The sequence below is a fragment of the Ursus americanus genome, chromosome 29, assembly GCF_024610735.1.
Source record: "Ursus americanus isolate L20-20 chromosome 29, mUrsAme1.1.p, whole genome shotgun sequence".
Taxonomy (NCBI): domain Eukaryota; kingdom Metazoa; phylum Chordata; class Mammalia; order Carnivora; family Ursidae; genus Ursus; species Ursus americanus.
In genome coordinates this window covers 11,900,715-11,928,256 of record NC_142155.1, presented here as the reverse complement: position 1 = coordinate 11,928,256, position 27,542 = coordinate 11,900,715, and the positions used below count along the sequence as shown (strand labels likewise).

Here is a 27,542-nt window from a genome sequence, read left to right as displayed (position 1 = left end):
AATGGTATCTTTAAAAACCATTTCTAACTAAATGTGGCCAGTGAATAGGAAAGCAACTGGCTTTTTAATATTGGTTTAGTACCTAGCAAGGTTGCTACATGATCCTGTGTTTTCTATGCAGAGAATTGTATCATTTGCAAATAATGATAGATTTGTTTCTTCCTTTTTGGTCCTAATACCTATAGAAAATGTTGAATAAAAGTGGTGATAGTGTGAATCGTTGTCTTGTCTTTGATCCTAAAGAGAATGTTTTCAACATTCTAGGATAAAGTATATTTGCTATTTTTTTGTATACACTCCTAATGAGATTAAGGAAGTTCTCTTTTATTCCTGGTTTACCAAGGAGTTTAATTTAATCTTCAGTTTTATCATTGTGAGAAGTCATACACTTAGTATATTTCCAAAAAATTACCATATTTCTAAAATCTCCATTCTTGGGGTGACTCAGTTGGTTAAGCAGCTGCCTTCAGCTCAGGTCGTGATTCCAGGGTCCTGGGATGGAGCCCTGCAGCAGGCTCCCTGCTCAGCGGGGAGCCTGCTTCTCCCTCTCCCCCCACCCCCCGCCCCCCGCCATGCTCTCTTTCACTCTCTCTCTCTCTCAAATAAATAAAGTCTTAAAAAATAAAAATCTCCATTCTTTCCTCTTTTGCCTCCATCCTACTTTTTGTTGATGAAATGGGTTTATATTTACACATACTTATAATACACTTACACATTTTCTTATTTTCTTATATAATATCTTTAATTGATATTTTTATTTGTATCTATAAAAAGTGAGGAATGGAGTGTATTACATTATCTCTCACCATTCATTTCTCTTTTCCTCCCAGGTTGTGTTAGCTTTATCGTGGTAATATTGTCCATGTTAATAGCATTTAGATTCTGTTTTTCAACCATAATCCCTATATTGGTTTTAGTTTTCTCCTTCTTCTTCTTCTTCTTCTTCTTCTTCTTCTTCTTCTTCTTCTTTTTAAGATTTACTTATTTTAGAGAGAGGGAGAGTGCACGCATGCGAGAGAGTGCCCATGTGAGCTGGGCGGAGGGGCAGAAGGAAAGAATCTCAAGCAATCTCAATCTTAGTTCTCCTCTGAGCAGGGTTCAATCTCATGACCCTGAGTTCATGACCAGAGAGGAACCAAGAGTCGGACACTTAACCGACTGAACCATCCAGGTGCCCCTTTAGTTTTATTTTTGTAGTTAGGGTTTATAGCCAGTCTGTCCTTTGTAGTTTTGTCATCTTCTGTTGGGCTAAAATGTGTCCTCTAATAATTTCTTCAAGAAGTACTCATGGCAGCTACATTCCTGAAATTTTTTTTTCTGGAAAATAGTTTGTTGAGTATAAATTCTTGGGTCATATGTTATTTCTTTAGTAACTTTTTGGGATTTTGAGCTATTATGCCATTTTCTAGGATCTCAGGCCAAAATATCTTTTTCCTTTAATAGATGAATTGAAGGTTTTGCCTTGACGTCCAAATAATTCTTTTATTATCTTGGAATGAAGCATGAGAGACTGTGGACTCTGAGAAACAAACTGAGGGCTTCAGAGGGGAGAGGGGTGGGGGAATGGGATAGGCTGGTGATGGGTAGTAAGGAGGTGCACTGGGTGTTATACGCAACTAATGAATCATCGAACTTTACATCAAAAACCAGGGATGTACTGTATGGTGACTAACATAATATAATAAAAAATATTATTAGAATAAAAAAATAAAGTCAAGTAATATTACCAAGATAGGGTGGATGGTTTTGTGTCACTATTTTTTTTTTTTTTTTGGAACATGGCACATGCTTTCACATGGAGGTTCAAATCTAGCTTTTATTTTAAAAAAGTGTTCTTGAATATACCTTTAAGTATTTTTCTTTTTGTGTTATTTCAGTTAGAAAATTTGTTTTGAATGTGGGCAGGAGAGAACTCTGTTAGATCTCCTTTTTCTGTGTTCTAAATTTATTATTTTATTTGCAATAATTTTTTATTCTTCCTTTCCATTTCATTTGTTTCTATTTCTCAATCCTGTCCTCTATTACCTTTTTGTTGGTTTTGGTAGTGTCTCTTATCTTTTGGGCTGTTCTCAGTGTGGTCCTCGTTTTTGTAATGATTTTGCTTTGCTCGTCTTTCTTGAATGCTGCTCTTCCTCTTGTTGTCTTACCACGCTTCATCTTAGTTCTTGTGTCTCTGCTTGAGCTCCCACTCTACAGTGACAACTGCTTCTCAATAAATTCATGAATTCATGACGATATATTTGCCCACAATGCCATTTGTCTCAGGGCAACATTTTCATAATTCCGTGTTTCAAGAATTCTCCTTATGTTATAGAATTCTATGTATGAATTGCCTTGGTCTTGATTTCTCTTCTTCCTAGATATTGGCAGCTGCAAGGCTCTCCTGAGGTAGTTAGTAGCTCTTCTCCATCCTGTCTCACCGACCCGCTACTTCCTACATTTACAGCCTGTCAGCATGATTCTTTCCTTATTCCTGCTCTAATTTTCCTTTGTGCGAGCTCACGTCGATGTAAGCTCTTGCCACTCTCCCAAACACACCCTTCCTTGTTATTCCATTTAAGAGGTGGTTGACTTTGCCTCTCAGATGGTACCACTTACCTTAGGAATTGTGCTTCTCCCTTGGTTTGAGCTCTGTAGCCATGGGCACTCTATCGTAGCATCTTTCAGTGCTCATCTTGACCTTCAATGCATCCAACTGCTCTTTCTTTAACACTATAGCATGGGTTGTATACACCTTTTACTTTTACCGAAGAGAAAATTTGCATTTCTGTCTCTCATACTCCTTATTGCTTTTAGATGATATTTAAGAGAAGAAAGTAAAAGTACTACCTTGACTCAGCCATTTAAAAACTTTTTTATGGGCTTCTCTGACTTTGTTGTTGGAACGGTCTTCCTGGGCCTATCTTCTGCTCTGCTCTACCTTCCAGGCTTGTCTCCATTGCTCTGGTTCAGAAAAAATTGCATTCCCAGGCTCTTGCCACCTGAGTTGGAATCACTGACTGTTGGACGGGGCTATGAAGAATGCCTTTGGGAATTAATCAGCGATGATGGATAACAACCTTGCCATTTAAAAGAAAAGAAAATGTGTCAGTACTTTTAGTCACTCTTGAGAAACCTAATTAGATATTGAAATAGTCTTATGGGATCTGAAAGCTCTGTATTTTTATATCAGTCAGTAGAAGAGCTTGCAGCTTTCTCCTTGAGACATGTCCAATCAGTTTTCAACACCTAGTTCACTTCATCCAGAGGCTCACGGTCCAATGATTTTCTGCACTCAAGGTATCACATCCTGCCTGCCAAACTCATAATGGGATCTCTAGTAATTTTCTTATGTAAGTGCATAGCGATGACTCCCTAAACTAGGACTAGTACAATCAAGGCCGTATTCTTATTACTCTCATATGTGACCCCAGTCCGAATTAAAAAAGAAAAAAAAAAAAAAAAGAAGAAGAAGGAGAATTAGAGTTGTAGCTGTCGGCTCAGTGCTGTGGGAAGAAACTGGCCAGTACTGGCCAGGCTGATAAGGGACTAGTCCACGTTTCTTTCTGTGCCTTGGTTGTCTCTGTGTCTTAGAGGAAAATAGGGAAGGAAAGTGCATGGGATACTTTTCTCGTGCTGATGAGTGGTATAATGTAGTGCTGAGAAGTACAAGCTCTGGGGTCAGACTGCCTGGATTAAAGCCCTGGCATTGCCGCCTACTCAAAGTGTGCTTTTAAGAAGTTCATAATTTCTCTGTGCCTAGCTTTTTTCTTCTTTAGAAAAGGGATAAAGATGCCAATAATACCACCTCATAAGATTTTTTTTTTTTTGAGTAGTGAAGCCAATAACGTACATAAAATGTCTGGCAGGTAGTACTTAGTAAATACATATTGCTATTGTTATGATAAAGCTTAATCTTATCTTTTTAATGAAATACAAACGAGAAGGGCCCAGTTCTTAATACTGAGACTCAAGAGGAGGAGGCATGGGTGAGAGGAACTAGCAGGTACCGTCACACAGCTATAGGGAGACCGCATGTCACAGATTTGCGGTGTCTCACTTGGCTGCTTTCTCTGCCCGCCAGGGCTGAAGGCTCAGACAGCCGCACCACCAGCTTCCAACCAGCCGCTGCACCTGCGTTTGCTGCAACTCTTGTCAGTTTCGTAACAATTTCACATACGGTTCTCTCTTTGCCCTTTTCAACAACCCTGTGTGAGGGCCTTGTCATTCCCATTTTACAAATGAGACTTACCCAAAATGTGACTCACCCAATATCGTGCTACTGATAAGAAGTGGAAGCTGTTTTCAACCCAAATCTTCCCCTTTTTTCTGTGCTCACTTTACTAAGCTGGCTGCGGAGGTGTTTGGAATTTGCCTACAATGGCCTCTAATAAAACATAGTCTCCAACATGCTTCTCAAACTTCAGGGTTTGTAAGGATGATCTTTTAAAATGGAGCTCTTCACTGTGCAAAAGCTTTTTCGTTTGATATAGTGCCATTTGTTTATTTCTGCCTTTGTTGCCCTTGTCTGGGGAGACAGATCTGTAATTATGTTGCCAAGACTGATGTCAGAGTGCTTACTGCCTATGTTTACTTCTCCTATGGTTTCCAGTCTTGCATTTTAAGTTTTTAATCCATCTTGAGTAATTTTTGTGTGTGGTGTAAGAAAGCGGTCCACTTGCATTCTTTTGCATGTAGCTCTCCAGTTTTCCCAACATTTATTGAAGAGTCTGTCTTTTCCCCATTGTATATTCTTGCTTCCTTTGTCAAAGATTACTAAAACTAATATCATATTGTTTGTCAACTACACTTCAATTAAAAAAAAAAAAAAAGAGAGATTCTTGGAAATACCACCAGAGAGTCTGAGGTTTGGGAGGGGCCTGGGAATTCTGTCATCTGAATGGACCCAGATGTCTATTAGCGTCGTCCAGTATCCCAGTCTGACTGTCACTGCATTTGACTGCCCTTTCTTTAAGACTGTAATTTGGGGTTATGTACACTATTTATTTTCACTAAACACAGAGTCAGGTGATTCTGTTCACAGGTAGCCTAGGAAACTATACTTGCCAGGGACCAAGGATAAGTAAAACAGACCCAAACTTCCTTGAATCTTCATGGAGTTCACATACAATGAGGAACGGACAAATAAACAATCCAATGTCACACAGTGTGATGAGACTGTTAAATGCACCTGGAGAATATGCCCATTTGGATCCTGTCCCTTCTAGGATTTTTCTTGTATGTAGTTATGTACGTATTCCTATGTTTGTCATTAGCACAATCTGGGAGAGGCTTATCTAATTTTGTGTTTGTGAAGGTCTGATATTAGGCTGCTCTATTTTATGACCCAATTTGTGCTTTAAATTACATAAAATTCCTATAAACTTGACACAAACCTAGACCAGTATACATGTGAAATTTTTTTCTCCTTGTGTATGTACATCATTTTTCGTTAGCTACTGCGAAGGGATGTGAACCATTTCCCCTAGTCATCTTGGATGATAAATACCATGACCATTTGTGTCATCACTGATATTACTTATCAAGTGCCTTTGCTTATCTGTATTATCTAATTCTCATAACGATTCGCTGAGGTAGATACAAGAATCATCATGTCTGTTTTACAGAGAGGAGGCAGAGGGTTGGGTTGGCTTTATCATTATTGCCCAGCTGGTCAGTGGTAGAGCTGGAAGAAAACCTCGTCCTGCTGACTCCTAATGCATTGCTCTATTCATGGTCCTGCATAGCAAGAGAAATCAGCAAGCTTTGAGCAAAGCTGTGGAGACTGGAAAATGCCTAACCTGGAAAGGGCTTCTGTAGTGTCGCCATGGGAATCCGGTCATCTCCACTTAGCTGTACTGATCAATGACCTGCTCTGCCCAGTCCTTAAAGCTGTGTTTTGAATATTTATGCTGGTAAGCTAAGCAAATTGCAGGACAGAGAGCAGCAAATACACCAGGCGCATTAAGCATGAGTAAAATGACCACTTTTAAAAGTGGTTTATGGGTCTCACAGGGAAAACACACACATGGATAGAAAGAAAAGCAAAACCAACAGCTTAGTGCCTTAGAAGTCCATCAAGAAAACTTACCTGAAGCAAGGACTATGGCCTCTATCAGAGAGAGACTAAATGTCAGTGTCTGTTTCTATCATTTTCTTCTCTTAGCAGTTTTGACCTTCCTTTCATAGCATAGTGGTTAATAATTATGTGTGCTCTTTGGAAAGTAAGCTAATTCTTTCCTTGCTCCATATGATCATGCTTATTTGGATACCTTTGACATACATAAAATACTAGAGAGAGTTGAAACAAGTTTGTGTGAAGTGGTTAGCAACACACAGTTATTAATGGACAGACTCATTAGGGAATTTAAGATATAGTCCTGGAATAAATAGTGTCCAAAGCTGGTATAAGCCCTGTTTGAATATTCATGTTACCACCAAACAGCTGCAGGTAGACAGTGCAAGATTCAACGACCTTAGAGGGGGCTTCATAGTGACTAAAGTAGTTGTATGAAAATCAATAGAGTGACTACAATTACCAAGTGCATTACTTCAAATATATTAGGAGCCATAAATCAAACAGGTCAGCTGCAGAATAATGATGATGTTATGTACAGACAAGAAAGCATGGTATCAGCTGAGGAAGTGGCCACGATCTTAGCCTAGGGTTTCTGAGGAACAGCAGTAGTTGCTTTTTGTTTGTTTGTTTGTTTGCATCACTCTTAAGGCAGTTTATTACAATCGTATGAAGCAAAATATACAATTTTGTAATCACTGACAGACAGTTGGAAGGGAGAAGAAATCCAATCATGCTGAAAGATTTGGCTGGAATAATTGTCTCTACTCAACCAACAGAGATTGGCTTGGCTGGGAGTGCATTTGTCAATGCCGTGTACTCCCACACAGCACGATAGAGCTGAGGATGTTCCAGAACTGCTAAGTAGCAAAGTGCCTGACATGCTAATTAATTTGAAACTTGGAATGCCGGGTTGGAGGGACTGCAGAAAACATTTAGCGTGACCACTCCCGTGATGCTTTCAGCTCTTCTACATCCCGAATTCTGCATGTTCAGGCCCATGAACCCCTCTCCAGCAAGGCAGCCCATTCTATCTGTGACTGGGGGGATGTTCTGAAACATAGTTCAGTTCCATTGTAGCCCCACAGCATCATCTTAAGTATTGAAGATTGACTTCATGTCGGCATCTCCACGGTAAACACCACTAGTTTCTCCAGCTGTTCCTCTGCTTTCATGCTTTCAACCCTTCACTTTTCTGTTTGAGCTTTACTAGACACACTCTGGTATTCATGTCCTTCTTGAAGGGTGGTGCCCAACATGGAATATGGTTGGCCTGACCACTGCAGAGTATAGCTGTACTAACACCTTCCTTATTCCTGGTATCTCATTTTGGATGAATAGTGAACAATTCTGGCTTCTAAACCCTATAGATTATTTGCATTGATGAAATTATACCGATTTATTCATCCAATATTTGTTGAGCACTCACTATGTGTCAGACACTGTGCTAGGTGATGGGAATACGTACATCTGTCTGCAAGGACTGTATAGTACAATAGAACAGACTATTATAAATGTGGTTAATTTGATAATGGCATGAAAAAGGCTACAGCAGGGAAAAGAGTGGGGCTTTAGTCAGACAGAAAAGGAGTACCTAAACCAGCCTGGGCTAGCAGTGGGGATGGCAACTGTGGGACTGGAGAAGACCCGAGGGCTGGGTAGGTCTTCTGGGAAGACCTGGGGCTGGGCTTGGCTCCCAATGAATGATGGGAGTAAGCAGGGGGTAGAGGGAGGGGAGAATGGCATTCGAGGCATGGAGATTAGCAAGTGGCAAGACTCAGAGACAAGAGCAAAAAATAAATACCTGTACAGGACTCCAAGTATTTAAGTCTTAATGGTGGGGAGTGCTGAGAGATGAAGGAAGAGGCTTGAAAGGAATAAAACATAGTCATGCTAAGGGGTTTGGGTTGTATTCTGAGCTTAATGAAAAAGCCTCTAGGGGAGCAGAAATGGAAAACTCCCAGACCCCTGTGCTAGCCCAGCAGAGATTACAAGACCCGGAACACAGACACTGGGTCTGGGTGAGATGTCTTTCTGTGGGGCTTCCTCAGACAGCTCTATATGGTAATATACGTTGTCTTGGGTGCTGACCTCATTGGGCATATGAAAGGCAGTGAGCCCACAGTTCTCTGGTTCTCTAGCCCTGTGGTCTTCTCCCTCTACATAGCTGCTGAGACCAAAATACTTCCGGTATGCCTCCATGACGTAAAAGAAAGGAAGTAGGAACTGTGTTTGCCCATATCCAATGGACAGTGTCTGTATCTTTTACCCTGCTTGTGGGAATAAAGCAAAGTAAAAATAATTCAAACTCAATCCAAGTTTTCATTCTTGCCCATTTACAACTCTGGACTTGACTGTATAGTGTGGCCTAATCCAGAAGGGAGGTAACACATCTGATTTCCTGGACTGGAGACTGTGAATTTGTAGTAGCATCTGTCCATGAGAGTGTGGGGTACTGTTCAGCGGCCATCAATGGCCCGGATGGGGATGGCAAGAAGGTTGATGCTTTTCTGGACAGCAGAGAAGGACCAGGGAGCCAAAGGAGCTGAGAGTGTTGATGAGCGTGGTAGGCTGAAAAAAAAATAACTCCCTAAAAATATATTCACTTCCCAATCACTGAAATCTGGAAATATTACATTATATGGCAAAAGATGTGGTGAAGTGTCTTGAAATGAGATGCTCATCTTAGATTATCCAGGTGGGCCCTGGTGTCATCACCTGTATCCTTATAAGAGAGGGGCAGAGGAAACTCTGGTACACGCACAGAAGAGAGGATGGTGTGAAGATGGAGGCAGAGACTGGAGTTACATGGCTACAAGTCAAGGAAGGCCTGGAGCTCCAGAAACAAGCAGAGAGGCACTGAGCAGATGCTCTCCCAGAGTCTCTGGAGGGAGTGTGGCCCTGCTGGCACCATGATTTCAGATTTCTTTTTTCCTTCCTTCCTTCCTTCCTTCCTTCCTTCCTTCCTTCCTTCCTTCCTTCCTTCCTTCCTTCCTTTTTCTTTTCTTTTTTTCTTATTTGATTTTATTTATTTATTTGTCAGAGACAGAGAGACAGAGCGAGTACAAGCATGGGGAGCAGCAGACAGAGAGAGAAGCAGGCTCTCCGCTGAGCAGGAGCTCAATGAAGGGCTCCATCCCAGGACCCTGGGATCATGACCTGAGCCGAAGGCAGATGCTTAACTGACTGAGCCCCCCAGGCGTCCCTGATTTCAGATTTCTGCCTCCAAAACTGTGAGATAATAAATTTCTCTTCTTGTAAGCCTTCCGGCCTTCTAAGCCTTTGTGGTATTTGTTATAGCAACCACAGGAAACGAATACAGTGAGAGAGGGCTTGACGCGGGGGACATGGAGCCTCAGTTAGATACAGAAGATGGCAGAGGTAAGGAGTCATTGCTATAATGGGAGAAAACGAAGATCTTTATGCGGTCCTGGGAATAAGGGAACAAGACAGAAATCTGGTTGGAGAGGTGGCTGTAGTCAGGAAGAGTTTAAATTTCAGAGATGGAGTTGAGGAGAAGAAGGAAGTGAGAGAATAGGGTTGTGGCTGGGTTTACAGATGAACATTGGAATCTCCCAGCTAATGGCAGGACTTTCACAAAGAGGAAGGCTGTTAATCAGATGCCAGAGTCCTCAAGGGATCAAGAGGAAGTGAAGGGAGGTAACAGGTGCAGGGTGGGAAGATGCAGAGGGTTCAGGATGGTAGAGCCAGAAGGCAGGTGCCTCAAAGGAACCTATTTGGAATTTTATTCAAGATAGATGAATCATGGTCTTGGAGAGACACTGGAACAAAGGAAATACCCACTCTGCTTTTTGAGTCCAAGGTACATGGGATGTTGGAAAGTGTGCAGCTTGTACTCAAGGGACCTCCTGGAGCAGGGGACTATGTCCACTGGAGAAATCCTGGCACCCATGAAGGCCAGGACATAAAGAGAACATTCATGAAGTGATTGAGGATGAACGGGTATTTGTTAACATGTAATGTGATATATCAATTAATGCAACATATAGCAGCACTTGAAAACTACAAGCAAGTCAGGATAAGCCTGATGAGGCCTAATAAAGTTGGAACATTTCCAAAATGTGCACAGGTGATACAAGCACTTCAGTACAGCTCCAAATTATCCAGCTCTAGGCCTCATGGAGAAGGATGAATGAGCTCCCTCAGGAATTTTAGTAATAGGCTAATTTTAATTAGTTTATGAATATCAAATTTTAGTAATCATCAATAACTAATTTAGCAAGTTTACTCTAAGTAACATTTTCAAAAATATGGAAAGGAAGGGCTATGGAATTGCTTGCCATTTATTTGTCTCTGAGCATCAAAGCAAGGACCTGCAATTTGGGAACACTTGGAAGACTCTCAGGAGGTCTCTTGTAATTCACAGTAATTCTCCAGACTGAATAGCCTTGAATTAATTTGCATTCTTTTGCTTTGTCCCTTAACCAGTTACAAGTCACAAAATTGTACTTATGCCTATTCCTCATTTCTCTTTCTTGTCCACAAATATGTCATGAGAGACTTTGTTAAAGCTTCCTCAGGCACCATCAGCTTGAGCCAATATATTAGTGTATAAATAATATCTACTATTATGCACTTTACATGGATCATTGTCATTTAAGCCTCTGGATATCTCTGTTAGGAGGTATTTTAGTGCCACTATCTTATGGATGGAGAGACTGTGAAGCTTAGGGGAGATAAGTAATTTACACAAGGTCAGCCTGTGAGTGCAAGAGCAGGGTTCAATCCCAGCCAGGACTTCAGAAACCTTGTCCTTGCTCATTCTGCTGAAGAGCTTTACACTTCCTGGAGGGTGTAGAAATGGGAATGTGTCTTCAGATAAAAAAAAGGGCTCTGTTCTTCCCTTAAGCCCAAAGGCATTCCACTGGAGACCCAGGTGCCTCAGCGTTGATTGCTGCCTGCAGCCTGGCCCAGCAGCTGCATGGCTCCTTGGGCTGGGGCAGCTCCTGCATTCTCGAACAGTGCCTCTCCTCTCCCCGCAGTATGGTTGGCATCCTGAGCTCAGGGTGCTCCAAGCCCAGGCACCAGGACTGACACCTCCATTTGGGAAACTCCTACAACTAGGTCTCCTACCAGCTGAGAGAGTGGGGGTTTCTTCCTGCTGCCATCTAGGTTCTGGGGCTGGGAAAAGTCACATAGTCTCTTCCTCTCCAGAGGGAGCTGTTCCTACGCACCTTTTCTCTAGGGCTGAGGCTTCTCTCATCTTGTCTTCTACTTATTCCACTTCTACCAGTGTCCCCCTCCCTGTTCCTGTCTTTCTCAGTCTCTTTCTTTCTCTTTGTCTCTTTATTCACTACCTTGTCCTCAGTCTAAATTCAGCCCACCCTTCTCAGGGACTCTTGTTACACAGAGACAAGATTTGCACTATATATTCTTTTCTTATCAGTCTAGTAACCCAATTTGCACAGGAAATGTGGTCAGCCAGTTAATAATTGTTCTTACTCTGAATCCATACTGGTTCCTTGTGATCCGATCTTCCTTTCCTAAACCTTCCCAAATCATCTTTTTGAGAATTAATCCTAGAATCAATCTGCAGTTTATAGGATTAATATCTACAGTTTGGAGAATTTCTAGTTTTGTTAAATATTAGAACAATGTTTGCCTATCATTAGAGCTCCAGCCCAGGCGGTGGATCGGGGATCTTGTCTGAAAGTTCCTTCTGTGTTCTGGGGTGTAATTCATCATGGCCTGAGACTTAAACCCATTGAGAGCAGACAGAAGCTATCTGAAAATCTCTTCATCTACCTCAAGCTTCCAATCCCTCTTAACAACACTTGCTCTATCCTTGTTGGGAAGATCATTCTCACTGACAGAGAAGCCTGAAGTAGACTGAGTGTTGGGGGCTGGCATCTGGTCACCCGGCAGCACTACGTCATGCACCCCAAATAGATAATTTGCATTCAACTCCTGGAGCCTGTCTACAGTAACCCTTTTAGTTATAGTTGATGTAACTGATAAGAACCAGAACCAAAATCCGGGTTTCCTGACTCCCAATCTACACACTTTTTTTAAAAAATTAGGTTTTGCTAAGAGGTTCTCAAACTGTCTAAACAGATCAAACAGATTAGATACATTTAAGACTCCAGATCTTTAAAGCATAGTCCAGTTCTTTCTCCTTTAAAGAACTTTATCGGGTGCCTGGGTGGCTCAGTCAGTTAAGCATCTGCCCTAGGCTCATGTCATGATTCCAGGGTCCCTGCTCAGTGGGGAGCCCGTTTCTCCCTCTCCCTCTGCTGCTCCCCCTGCTTGTGCTCTCGCTTGCTCTCTGTCAAATAAATAAAATCTTAAAAAAAAGAACTTATTTATAAAATTGATCTCATACTATGTAAAAAACAAATGCAACACTCAAAGATTGAGGAAAATAGTAAAGATGATATGTTGGCATAGGTTTTGGCATAATTGGGGTCTTAGCTCTGTCAGGAGACAATGATCCCATTCTTTGAACTTACGACGTAAATTGTTAGGATAACCCTTGAAAATTCATTCTTTAAACCTCAGCTTGAAATAAAAACATAGCTGAATGCAGATATGATAATTTGTTATTTTATCCTAAAATCACATACCTTAAAAACTATAGTCTTCCATAAAACACTCCTAGCAATTGGGAGTGCTAAGGACTTCATCAGTGGACACACCCTGGCATTGATGTAAAATGTGGACAAGTAACAAATGATAGGGGTACTGATTTCCCAACACAGACGTTTTCTTGTCTTTCACAAGAGGAACATTCAGGTTCACCTGATGCTGATCCTTGTAGAGGACCCAGAAGCCTGTGCAGGAAAATCAAATCCTGTCGGATGATGTACATATAAAGCTATGACTGCAGAGCAGAAGAGAAAGGGTCTCCTCACCACCCATGGGCTCAAATCTACCTTTTTCTTTGAAATCTATGGGTAAACATGCCATTATAATTAAATTTTCCTCTTTAATATTCACTGGCACTTTAAATAATGGAAGAGAATAATAGACTAGATTAAGAAATAAGCTGTGATTGCTGTGGCAGGTAGAATGTCTGTGAGGGATGTTCTCCATTGCGGAGATGGAGGGGGCCATGTAGCAAGGACCCGAGAGTAGCCTGTAGGAGCTGAGATTGTTGCTTGGTGGACAGCCAACAAGACACCAGGATCCTCAGTCCTACAACCACAGGGAAATGAATTCTGCCAACAACCCGAGGGAGCTTGTAAGAAACTATTCCCTAGTCGAGATTCTAGATGAGGACATTTCTAGCTGACATCTTGATTTCGGCTTTACAAGACCCTGAGCAGAGGACCCAACTAAAATGTGCCAGACTGCTGACCCCTGGAAATGGTCAGAAAATAGACTTGTGTTGTTGTAAGCTGCTAAGTTTGTAATTTGTTACACAGCAATAAAAAATAAATTCAAGTGTGCTCTAGGATTTTCCCTGTAATTAATTGGATTTTACTTAGGTTCATTTAATATTACTCTGAGCCAACTAGATGGATAAAGCAGCCTTAAAACAGCTGTTACAGTGGAAAGCCAAATTGGGATTTAAAGTTGGTGTGAAAAACTTAAAAGAGCTTTACTGTTCCTATTAGACAAGCACAGTGATTATGTGCATGGACATTGGGATCTGAATCCTCTACTCTGCTACTTATGGGGAGATTGGTTAAGTTACTTAAGCTTTTTTCTAAATTGAAAGACAGATATTTACCTTGTACACTTGATGTGCAGTTTTAGTGAAATGCTGTATTTTAGCACAGTGCCCAGCACAGAGCAAGTATCTGATAAACTGTCACTATTATTAATATTCTAATCAAAAAAGGAAAGGCTGAAAGGATGGTAAAAGACCATGACAGCAAGAAGGAGAAAAAAAGCAAAGTGTGTACAGGCAAAAATGCATCTATATGTAAGCTTTTGCTGTGGGTCACCAACTATCACAGGTACTCAGCAGCCAGATTTTATTCATGGGAAAACCTTCAGAGAGCCTGGAGATAGAGCGAGTGCCATTTTTTTTTCTGCAGTGAAATAGATTGCATCCTAGGTTATGTGTCAGTCACCCAAGGCCTATTCAGATTCTGTTCCTGTTTTGAATTTAATGCTCTGCCTATCTCACTGAACCCGAGGCCACTCAAAAGTGAAGCTGAAACTACAGATGATCAAAAAGTAGAATACACAGATAGAAAGGGAAGTAAGTCACAAGATGTGTCTTTCAAACCTGACTCCATTGGCGGTCTCTGTTTGCCAGGGCTGGGGAGAAAGAACGGCTCCATTTTGCAAGGCTTTGGACATCATCACTAACAGTGAAAGCATGTCTATTTATAAGGGACTTGAGAAATGCAAAAAGAGAGAGAAGAAAGGAAAACTTGATACACATAGATTTTTTCCCTTAAATTTAATGGCCTCAATGCATTGTATTTTTCCATATATTGGAAAGGAAATAACATGGGAAGTTAAATCTGTTAATATTTTATGTCCATATATTTTTAGATATAATGTGGTTATAAAATGGAAGACATTTGAATGAGATTTAGTGAATTTAGTGTTAGATTCCCAGATAGAATGTGCAGGTTTTTTGTTTTTGTTTTTTTTAATTTCTGAAAACTCTTTAAGATGTCACATAATTCTCTTCTGGCATTCAAAGGCCTTCATTTTGTTTCAACAGTATCTGTACTATGGTGTCCTCTATAGGGATATTAAATGTTCGTTTTCTCTAACAACAACAAACATAGGAAAGAAAATGTAATTTTAAAATTTTCATCTAACACAAAATATTTATTACTTAGTATATGTCTTATATAATAAAAAAATTAAGAATTGAGTAACCCTCAAGGATTAGTTCTTATCTTATTCTTTTAGTATCTTTACCTCAGCCTTGTCCAGACACCCGCTAGCGGGCAGTAAGTACCCAAGGAAGGAATGAAATGTTTCAGACTCTTGTACCCAAGAAGCAGGCTGACCTGGTGGAAAAAAAGAACTGGATTGAGATCCAAAGCCCAGCTGCCACCATAGCATAGCCTTGGCAAAGTCACTTCCCCTCCAGGCTGTAGTTTCCTTCTGTGAAAAATAAGATGGTTGCTCTGTTCCCTTTCAGCTCCAACATACGGGAACTTAATGAAGCAAAGAAAATTCCCTGAAGTAGGACAACAGTGTCTTGTATGAATATGCAAGAGAATAACAACCATACAACAAGGCAGACTTTTGGAGTGTGTGTGTGTGTGTATAGAAGGGTACTTTTAGGCTAACTCTCAATCTTTTTGACAAAATCTGCTTCAGCGATGTCAAAGAGCTATTGAAAATGCTCCATTTAAAAATGTCTCTTTTCTTCTTCTTGCAAAGGTTATCTATTATCTACTGGCAATCATTTGAGAGGGTATTACTTACAGGGAACATGTATTTGTGGGAGTGTAAGTCTGTGTGTGTGTGTGTGTGTGTGTACGATCAAACCCTTGTGTTGTTGTAATTATGACCAAGGGAATCATCACCATCAAACTCCTGGGGCAACAACTCACAGAGCCTTAATATTTTTTGTTTTATGTCTGAAAAGGAGGGATGTGGAAGAGTGGAAACGACTCATTTCCAGCTGCTTTTGTCCTTAGGTATAAAGCATAACAGTTTTCAAGAGCAAAGGAGGAATGTAAAGGGTGAGCATAAAAGGAATCGCTCTTTGAAAACTAATGGCAAGTGATAAAAATAAGTTACTAAAAGACAGAGCGCCTTTTGATTCAGAGCAAGCTTTGATTCTGACAGCACTGGCTCTTGCTGGAACAAGCACAGAGAAATGAGAGCCTTGGCTATTTCAACCCTTAGACGCCTACCCCAGAAAATCCTGCTGGAACCAATTACCAAGCATTTTATAGATTCCTGCCATAAGCTCTGCCAAAGATGCCATCTGCTCAGACCCACCTACCACTGACCTGTTGGTTTCCTAACCCGCTCAGGTACTGGTAGGATGCAGCTGCCTAACACAGTCTGCGTGCCCCCAACCCATGCCCTGAGTTAGTCTTACAACGAGACGGCTTAGATAGCTAATGGGTCAGACAGACTACAGTGCATCCTGAAAATGAGGTCACACAAGCCGCCAGCCTTCCAGTCTCTCCTGGGTAATGAGCCGCTGGGAAATGCATTGAATGGGTCCACCTTTAAAGAGACACAGACAAATACATCATTTATTTACCACCACGGCTTATACCTGATCATGGAGAAAAGCTTTCAAGATGAAAAATTATAAAACAGGATGCTGTGAAACAGAACTGTAATTCTCATGTTATTTGGAATCAGGTCACTGGAAAGAGAGCCCAAGTTGCTTCTTAGACAAATGGCTTGAATGTAAAAGGGAGTGAGAATCTCGGATGCTCCAACTCACGTCTTTCCCCACAAACATTGATCCTTTTGAGCTTTTTGTTTGCTGAGGAAGATGCGAATGGCTCCTTTGAGACATTCTGAAGTAAGGAAGGGTGATGAAAAGCACTTTGGGGTGGAAACAGCAGACTTGGGTGGGCCTGCTGGTCTACTTATTATTAGCCCTGTCACTTGCAGCCAGTTTCTTAACTTCTATGCTTCTCAGCATCCTGATCTAAAACAAAGGTGAGAGTACCCTTCCCTGCCACCTCATGGAGTTTTGAAAATTGAAGAGATAATATGTATAAGAGTCTGAGCACTCTTCCCTGCCATGCTGCAGAGTACAAGACAAGCGTTGAACGTTATTAGTCCTGCAAAGTCATTTGTGTATTGCTCAGTGAAAGATTCTTAAAAAATAATATCCAGACTCTAAGATCAGCACAAGAGAGACTGTGTTGACATTAATAAAAGCTTAGATTAAACGAAACCATTTCCTTGCCTAATCCAAACTTCCCGGTGGCCAGGATTCACACACCCTTGAGTCCCTCTATGGGGCATTTGCTGTATTCGGTGTGCTCATGGGACATTTAAAGCTTCTCCTTCATATGTCCATATTTTAGGCATTGACTTTGGAGATTAAGCCGGCAGTTCTCTTCAACCCCAGCCAGTAAATTAATAGGAAAATACTTCAGGCTTTTTAGGATTTCTTGAGGTTGTAATAATTGTCATTTATCTATAATCTCTGGTCTCACAAAACATATCTTCATTTTCAAAATTAACCACAAGATTTCCATGGCTTAATGGGGAGTGTTGCAAAAATAGGCCTTTTTTTTTTTTTTTTTTTTTGGGGTAGGTTCCATGCGGGGCTTGAACTCATGACACTGAGATCAAACCTGAGCTGAGATTAAGAGTTCAATGCTCAACAACTCAATTGACTGAGCCACCCAGGTGCCCCAGCAAATATGCATTTTAAACAGACATTTTTAGAGAGAGTAGTATGAAATATGTCATATTATATCTTAACTCATTTTTGAGTCATGAAACATTTGCAAAATGATTAGATCCCTGTGAAATAAATTGATGTGTCCTATGCGACTGATGCAGGTACTAAGTGTAGAAATTCTGACTTGGAACTCTGTGTAAAATTAAAGTCCCAGTCATGTTTTTAAAACATTAAGACTTGGGTGATAGAAAGCAAAACTATGAGTGTTTCAGAGGAAAGTCACCATCTTTGAAGATCACTCTTTTGAAACCAGAATTTAAATTTTTTCACTAACAATTGAAAACAAGTCTATCCTATGAAAATAGAAAATAAGTACATATGATTTCAAAGCCACAAGCTTGAAAATATATGCCAGGAAAAAACAAAGTTGTTTCTGTTTTATTACAGATTCTTAGGTTGGATGTAATCAACATTTGTTTTATTGACACTTTTGCAATTTAATTGCTGCTATAGTCCCTCTCTAAAGAATAAGCAATTGGCCCTCTATATTATTAAAATAGCTAATCTACATCCCAGCTTTGTCATCCTTTCTTGCCAATAAGCTTAATAACATTTCTCCCTAAAGGAGCATTTGCATACTCGTAGTATGTAAAATATGGGAATTGGTATATAGAGCTATAATTGAGGAAAAATATTACTTTGCCCCCATCTTTGGAAGGGCCCCATTTGAGTGTAACTTACATTCTTCTCTAGCATTATCCCCAATCACCCTCTGTGCCATCTGGAAAGTAGGAAGCCCTGCTTTCCAATATGTGCACTGATGAATATATGTTCTTGGAAATTATCACAGTCTCAGATAAGTAAAGGGAGCCCCTCTCAGCCCCTTTGCTCATCTAAAAAGCAGAGCTTAGTTGTAAATTCTAGGACCCAAGTGGCTCCTTATAACACTCACAGGCACGTGCTACCTAACCCGTATGTCCTACCAACGATGGGACAAAGTAGCCCACCTGGGTATAAATTGAGAAATCAGTTATGAGAGAATTCTGATCTTCTTTTAGTCTTGAGTGAGTACGCCATCCACACATCTAAGGAGGCAAGAGATCTAGATTTAGAACTGCAGAACTGGAGGGAAGCTTAAAGATTAAAGTCCAACCCATTAAACAAAGTAACTGAGGTCCCACAAAATTAGGTGGCCTGCTCAAAACCACAGAGAGAACATTTAGTGTTGGCAACTTTCAGGTATTGATTTATATTTCCTATCTTGGAGACTTTACTGACAAGTTTCCATAAAGGAGGAAAAACATTCTATTAGAAACCCATCAAAACCAAGCAACCAGCCAACCAGCCAACCAACCAACCAACTTACCAACCTGCCAACCACCCAGCCTGCCAACTTGCCTAAAGCTCCTTGTTTACATGTGTGAGAGAACATAATACACATGCCTCCACAGTCTCAGAGTGGCCGTGTGGAGAGAGAAGGGGCTATACATAAGAGCTTGTGTGTGCGTATCATCAACACTGTATAGGATATTCAATTTCCTCAGGAGTAGTCATTATTCCTTGAGGATCCATGAATAATATGTAGGCATAGATAGCCAGTGCAGTCAGTTTTCAAATGATTTTGAGATCCTATTTTGCAACTTCTATTCACAGCTTTCATTCGTGTATGTGTATTCCCAACATTGCTATAAAATCTTGCATTTCTATGGCTCGACTGGGTCTTATGTTAAAACTTTTTCATTGGAAGTAGGAATATAGAATTTGTAACAGATAAGAACTTACAGTAACTATAATAATAGTTGAATAAAATCAGTAAGAAATTTGAATCTGCATATTTTGAAGGTCAAAGTAACAGTTGGTGTTCACATCACCTATAATACCATATAATACCATTATCATAAAGTCACTGTTTTCCATTTTTGCACATTTTGGGGTGTGCTCAGAAACAAATCAAATTTGTTTCTTCTGGGTGTATTCTTTTTCCCTCCACTCCCTATAGCTCATATGATCACAAAATAACCAGTCAATTTTGGGGGGGACTAGTTTTTTAAAAACGTATTAGTATCCCAAAGAGGTATTATAGTGACAAAAACAACTTACCCCCTTTTGACACCATTTTTCTCATGCAAACTGTGTAACATTCTGCAAACTGGTGTAAATACTATACTGGTGCTTACTTCTCAAGGGCATCTGGTTCTGCTAAGCTGGCCCCAGCCTATTTGTTGTATAGCCGTAATTTCCCTAACTCTAACGATAAGACTACTATTAAATTTGAATAATAACATATTGTTAAGGAACCCAGACTGAAGAAAAAGTAACTGCTTAATTACTAGCTCAAAATCATGCCCCTAGAGTGAATAAATTATGAGTAAACAAATTGTATATATAACTCGGCTTTCAAAAATCAGCCTAAATCAGTTGTTTTTTGGGAAAACTATAATACTCTAACCATCCCTCAAACCTTGTCTTTTTGGGTTAAGGTGACATACATGTTAAGTGTCTCAAGTTAGAAGGCCTCAGAATAGAGGTTTTTATAATGCAGTATGTATAAAAGGGCCAAAAGCCCTTAGCAAAATCATTCTGGTAAAAACAACTACGATAAACACTTTTTCGAATACCATTGCTTAGGCATTTTCATTATTGAAATGTCTTGACTGATGCATAATCATAAATAATTTATTACTATGGGAAGGAAACCCTAGGGAGAGGGAGGATGCGTCCCTCTCTCTCTCTTTGTGTGTGTAATTTTTTTCTATCACAGGAGCCTATATGGATAGAATAATTTAATCTGATATATTCTTGTTTCAGAGTGATTAATTAATGAAGAAATCAATAAATCCAAAATGTTCTAATCTTGAACAGCTGTCTGAACATATGGAAGAACATGAGAGAACACTATGCTGGTGGTTGAGGGGCTGAAAGTAAGAAGAACAGGGAAGAGAGAGAGTACCATTCTGGAAGAAACTTATACTTGTTAATTCTAGTAGGAATTCTGTAGGAATTATAGTAGGAATCCACCACCTTCTTACCCCCAAACAAACAGCACTTTAAACTCTCTTTCCTCTCCTCTTGAATTGGTATATTTACTATGATAAAGCTTTTTTTTTTTTTTACACTGTAGGTGTAAAAGCATGTCACACAATAATTTAAAGCTATGTAAGAGATCATTATTTAAGACTTAGAATGAAGGTTTTGAATGCTGATTGCTGATTGCTACCTTATCTTTGAAGTTTCTTTGTCTTAGTTTAAAGAGGAAATGCCGATTTATGCTGTAGAGATGTCAGTGCCGGGGGTGAAGTGAGAATGATATGCATAATGTGCTATTGCACATTTCCAGTTTCCTGGTGAAATTGACTATGATAGGGTTGAAGTTCTCAGGGTACTTAGAATCATCTAATTCAGACAGACTACAAGATGAAAACAAAAGTGGTTGCTGGATGGGGAGGAAGTGAAGGTGAGTGATAAACCACACTTGTGTCAAGAATCATGATGGAAGATAAATTCACTTGTGAGGTTTAGGTTGATCTAAATCCTTGAAAATATTGACCACTAGCTATTAGAAAGTATAATAGTGAGTCAGTTTTCTCCAACTTTGGATCTTAATCTTTCATATGACACTATATTGGGATAAATGGAACTTGAAAGTACTGAGCGTCTATGTCTGGCTTATTGTATATTCATTACATCTGAACTAATTGGTGAAATGTACTTCCACTCCTCACTTGAAATACACTAAATATTTTATATATTCTACATTTGAAATGGAAGGACCTACATGCGCTCCAAGAAAGCAAATTCTGGATCATTTCCAAAAAGTGATAATAACAACATTATGTGATCATTATAGTCATTTGTAAATATAAGTATGATAAATGTACCAGCTGCTTGAATGAACTTAGGACTGTTGCATCTTATTAATGAGGGAAATGGTTCATTGCAGCACTTGGAATAATGTAAGCTCTGCTTGGTTGTGACCTGTTAATTGATCAGAAAATCTAAGCAGAGTAAATCTAAATAATATCTTCCTACACAGTAATTTAAAAACCACTTACTTGTTTCCCATACTGTCTCTGATTATTGATTTCAACATATAACAGGATGTGGGACCATTTAAATGACTTTCCATTAGGTATCATTAGCTGCATATAAGGTGCCAGGGTTCATCCAGAGACATTAGTCTCTGGAGAGTATCCTGATGCCATGGTTGTTAGAATGCACTTCCAAATGATATTCAGACTTTTTTTTTGCAACTTCTGTTTGTAACTTTATTCAGATGAATGCATCATTATTCATGGTATTACTACAGCAATTTTGATATACTAGTCAGGCTGGACCTTTATTATGATTTGCGTGTGATATATAATTTACAGAACATTATAACAGTAAAAATTGTACACATTAAAACTAGTGGAAAGTATGAGTCAAAATTTTGTGTATTTTGAAAGGCCCAGGAAAAAATGGCCTTCCCTTTTGTTTTCATAGTCAGTCAGTAAGCTATCTCAATGCTTGACCTGTACATTATAGTGCTAACAATTGCAGACACCGCTGAGAACGAAGACTATGACCTTGCACTCAGATGAGAAGGGGCAGGCTAAGTGTCTCCTTGAGCAACTAGATTCTTTTCGTTCCAAAACATGAAGTTGTCCTCAGCCTTGTTTTAGGTTCCCCATTCAGTCTCTGTGTACTGAGGCAAGTGGATGAAAAGATGATGGACTGGTCATTATTTTGAATCATCTCTCTTCTTGTACTTCTACTCTCCATTTAAAACATGAGCAGTGATGACCTCAAATGAAGTGTTTTTACTTTAAATAGGACATTATAACCACATAGTTCATCTTTCTAAAAAAAGCATTAAGTGAACAAATGCTTTCATCACTGTGAAGACAAAGAGGGTGTATAGATACCTTAATGAGACTCATTCCTTTAATATTGAGTTCCTTTTGTTCTGGGCCTGCCAGCTCTTGGCCCTGGGCCAGTCTTAAATCCTGTAGTGCACCGGAAGTGCTTCCTGTGGCTTCTGGAGCCCTGGCTCTCCCCTGAGTGCTCTGCGTGCTCTCCAATTTAATCCTCACAGCAATCTCATGAGGTATGTGTTATTGTCATCTTGTCACTACCTTAAATAAAAATCGATATATCAATTTCAGTTGCTCATCTTTTCATATTAAGAGCTATGTGTATTTCTTTCTTTCTTTTTTTTTTTTTTAAAGATTTTATTTATTTATTCGACAGAGATCGAGACAGCCAGCGAGAGAGGGAACACAAGCAGGGGGAGTGGGAGAGGAAGAAGCAGGCTCATAGCGGAAGAGCCTAATATGGGGCTCAATCCCAGAATGCCGGGATCACGCCCTGAGCCCAAGGCAGACGTTTAACGACTGAGCCACCCAGGCGCCCCAAGAGCTATGTGTATTTCTTTTTTTGTGAACTGTCTGCTCAGGTTCTCTCCTTTTTTCTATTGGATTGAGCTTTTTCTTTTCAGTGTGTGGGAGCCCTTTATATGTTAATGAGATGAGTTTGGTATGTTATATTAGTGGCAAATATTTTCTCAATTAATTTGTCTTTTGACTTGGCTTCTTATTTTCTTTTACCAAGCAGATATGTTTTTGTGGGCTATGAAATAAAATGTATTGATCTTTTATTCTATGGCACCACGGGCTTCCTTTAATGTAAAGTGAAAACATATAAAAAAACACCTGTACAGGAGATGCATAAAAACCATAGGTTTTAACCTGCTCCAACGTGTATTATATTTTCCCCAAAGAAATTGATTTCTGCACAGTGTGTGACTTGAAACTGCCAAGAAGGTTAATGCCCTAGGCCTTGGCTACAAAGTAGGATTTAAGCCTGTAGAGTTACAAAGCCAAAAGATATTTATCATGGATTTTTGGAAGGTCCCCCTCCCCTCCCTGGGAGCCATTCTGCATTATGGCTAAGCTTTCAGCCAAATGTTCATTTTGGGGAGCAAAGGATGTAGGAGAAAAAAGATAGGCAGTTTAGAGAGGAATCTGCCAGCGGAAATTGAATCCTATTTTCTTTAACAAAAACCTTCGTGAGAGGTTTTAAGTAGACCAGTTTTATCCATGAAAAACTAAGATTCTTCTCCAGATAACAATAATGATAACTATAAAAAGTGCTTTGCAGACATTTAAAATTTAATCCTCACAACAACTTGATGAGTAGGTAACATTAGAATCTTTATTCTGCAGACGATGTGAGGCTTAAAAATGTTCAGTAACTTACCCAAGGTTATACAGCTAGTAGTGAGAGACAAAGTTGATAGTCTAACACAAATGTCATCTGATTCCAAAGACTAGGATCTTAGGTACAATCCTAGCTATCTCTTTGGTTATAGAGAGGTTAGCCTAATTTTTTGAGGCCAAGTTGCTTTTAACTAGGTAATTGAGCTTTGAGGGGGAAAGCATGGCTATTTCTTTATCTACTGGTGGCATCAAAGTTCTCTGAGGTTGTTTTCTTCATTAAATAGTAATAAAAAAGGTGCTCTGGCAGGTGCCATATTCAAGTCTGAGTTACTGTGAGCTGTGGAGACAGCTGCTCTTCTGTTCATCTTCACGTTCCTGGGGTCTAGCACAGTGCCTGGCATATATGTAGTCAATGATGCCTGCTGAATGAATAGATGAATGAATCCACTCTCTCCTCCTACTTACAAAATTGATCATTTGGTTTTCAATTTATTTTTCACTAGTTAATACATTTACATGGTTCAAAATGCAAAAGACACAGAAGAGTATGAAGTATGCCCTTTGCTCTCTCCAACTATGTTCCATCTACCCAGCTCCCCTCTCAGTAGGCAATCTTATTATTGGTTTCTTGCATATTCATGCATAAATTTCAAGCATATTTAAGCAAAAATCAATATATATCCCTTTAACACAATCTGATTCTTAAAAACACATATATTCATTATCACAATGTAAAGGCTTATTGAAAGTTTGAAACATGTTAGAAAAGTGGAAGGAAAAAAGATCTAATACCTAGATAATCCATTAGAAACATTTTGGAGTATTTCTCCATCTATGGAAGTATTAGCTACCTTTAGTTACTCTGTTTCGTGTGCTTATCCCTGACTGTAAGGCTGACCCAGGGGTTAACAAGGAACAGCTAAACAGCACACTCTGGTAAGTTTCAGCGGGATTGCTTCTAACCCTGCCCCTGCGGTAGACAGGGCATCGCAAGGTCACACATAGGAGGCCACTATAAAATGGTGACTTCTAGGGACTGAAGATTCTCATTTTCTTCCGTAAACCATGGCAGGATAAGGACATGAAAGACCCAGTTAAGTATTTTGCTGCAGGCACCTTGAGGGGGAACTTTTGCAAAATCTATTCACATTTGCAGAGATTAAGTCAGGAAGGATGAAGATTGGAACGGCTGTATGCAGAGACTGAGAACACCGCACAGTTAGCCTGTCAGCTGTAATAAGTGAAAATTCCGAGTCTATGTGGGAAAGCATGTATCAGTGGGGATATATGCTGGTGTGAAATGGAGAGATGTATTAGTGGTGAACTGCACAATGACAGAAACAGAGAATACCGACCAAACCTGAATCTTCAGTTTGTTTTTTCAAGCTAAGTGTTACCGCAAGCTGTTAGTGTTCTAATTGGAGGGACTGGTAATTTACACCCCCTACCTCCTGTATAAATATGTTGGGATAGTAGATGAAGTTACTGTGTGTGTGTGTGTGTGTGTGTGTGTGTGTAAGCCCACACATACAGAATTTTAGTACAGTTGACATTTTCCATGGGCTCAACCAATTTTCAAACCCATTACTTTGTTTGTTTGGTTTGTTGTTTTTAAGATCAGGATTAAAAATCCACTCATGTGTGGATCAGAAAGCTATCTGGATCATGGGAATACAAACAATTTTGGTAAACGTGACCCCAGAATGGACAGACCAGGTAAGCTGCAGCCCTTGTAAACTGGTGTCTGAAGACAGTAGAGCTCTGTCTGGAAATGCCACAAGCCACACAGGCATTCTCTAAGGTTCTGTCTCGTAAAGCAGCTCTCTTAACTTTCAGCTTCAATGAATTGAGACTAATATGTTCAGTGAAAAGAGCTGAGACATTCTTACTGTGTGAGAGTGTAGAAAATACCCAAGCAGTAAATTCACAACAGGAATGTTACAAAGTAATTGCTTCCACTCCCCTAACCATTACCCCAGCGCCTCTCACTGCACTGTGGTTGTTGATTTATTCCTCTGCCACATTAACCTAATAGCAATGTTGTGAAGGCTGGGACCCCAGGGCCTTAAAGAGCGTCTGGCACATAGTACCTGTTCACTAAGTATTTGTTGAGTAGATATTGAATACATTTGCATTTTTAAAAGAAGAAATAGGACAGTGTGGATGATGTACAAACATTGCTCTAGTGACCTCACATAAATGATAATCTTTCTAGTATCTCCTCACCCTCTTCATTACCTATCCTTTGATCTTCTTTTTTTTTAAAGATTTTACTTATTCGACAGAGATAGAGACAGCCAACGAGAGAGGGAACACAAGCAGGGGGAGTGGGAGAGGAAGAAGCAGCCTCCTAGCGGAGGAGCCTGATGTGGGGCTCGATCCCATAACGCCGGGATCACACCATGAGCCGAAGGCAGATGCTTAACCGCTGTGCCACCCAGGCACCCCTATCATTTGATCTTCTGAACTGAGATTCTTTGGGGCCTCTGGTTTACTGTCTTGAATTACTTCCATCTGTTCTAATAACCTTTGGAAGATTAATGTTTCTAAGTAACAGATTTAATCACATTACTATCCTGCATAAAAAGGTATCCTTCGCCTTGGCACTCAAGACCCTCTGCAGTATATCCCCCACTGTTTCTGTTTTCTGGCTCGCTGAGAAACTCAGATCCTATGGTCCAATGAGGCTGGGCTGTCTCGCCATTTTCCAGGCAAGCATCACACCTTCCCACATGCATGCCTGTCACTGTCTGCACGTGCCTAGCGAAATCCCATAGTGTCTGCCATATGAGATCCGTCAACCCCTTTGCCATGTCTTGCATCATCACCACCTCTTCCCCACCGCATGTGATCTCTTCCTCCTTTGCCTTATGTTGCAGCTTCTCACATACTTGTCTCATTCTCCTCACTCTTGAATTACTGGAATCTAGAGAATGTGCTTTGCTTATCTTTCTATTCCCTGTGACAGTGCTTCCCACATTCCCGGAAATAAGACTAATGTGGGGACCTTCTGATTCAGTAAGTTTGAATTGGGCTTCAAGGACTTAAAAAGAAGCGTTATGGATGATTCTTAATATCAGGTAAGTTTGGGAAACTTCTCTAGAGCTCTGAGCAAAGCACCTTACGAAGACATTAAGTAAATTCAACTCCCTGTGTCAAAGGCGTAGGCAGCCCCATGTATATACAATATACAAGAAAACATTGTCAGGTTTACACTTGACTTTGAGCATGCAACAATATTGCAGGAGTAGTTTAATGAAACTCTCATGGAAGATGATAATTTGAATGTGGGAACAATAATCCAATTCTGGACAAACATCCTTTCTACTGTGTAGCATATGGGCACAATCACAGAAAACGGAGTAGGTACAAAGCATCTTATTTAACATTTCATTCAGAAATGTTCAAATAAAGTTGTTTATTTCCTTGTAAAACTAACAGTCACGGTGGAAATAATTAAAATGTTCATTTTCTAAAGGGAGCCTCTGAGGTCTCATTTATTAGCCCATGGTTTCCTCACCACTCCACTTCCTTAAAATATGGAGCTTAAGAAGCAAAAGAAATTTACCACCCAGAATATCACCTCATGGCATGTGGAAAGAATTGAAGACACGTTTAGAAAGAAGACATTTAGAAGAACACATTGCCATTTGGTTTTGAAATATTGGATTTTACTCATCCTTCTTTTGTTCATCCACTTGACCTTTTTTTTTTCCTGGTTAGACATCTTTTCTTTACAGCAGGAGTCTGCACGCTGCCTTCTGTTTTTGTGTGCTTTGATTTCTACTTGCCCCTACCAGCGGCCCAACTTTTTCCTTATAACTGAATTCAAATTATTCAGTTTGAATAATTTCTCATCTCCATTTCACCTCCATTTCCTTTTTTTTTTTTTTTTTAATTTCGGAAAAACTTTCACACCAGTCTTCTTTCTAGGTGGTTGGGAGACTTATAGACTAATTGCCCTTTCCTTAGTGCCTTTGTGGTCCAAACATCTTGGTGAAAGCACCAAGTCATATGGTTTAGAACA

The 27,542-nt window shown here is 39.9% G+C and overlaps 1 protein-coding gene across 2 annotated transcripts in view; it reads right to left on the bottom strand.

The window, feature by feature from the left end:
- B3GAT2 (beta-1,3-glucuronyltransferase 2) overlaps positions 1 to 27,542 on the bottom strand; it is a 243,899-nt gene that overhangs the window by 129,474 nt on the left and 86,883 nt on the right. The window lies entirely within an intron of this gene.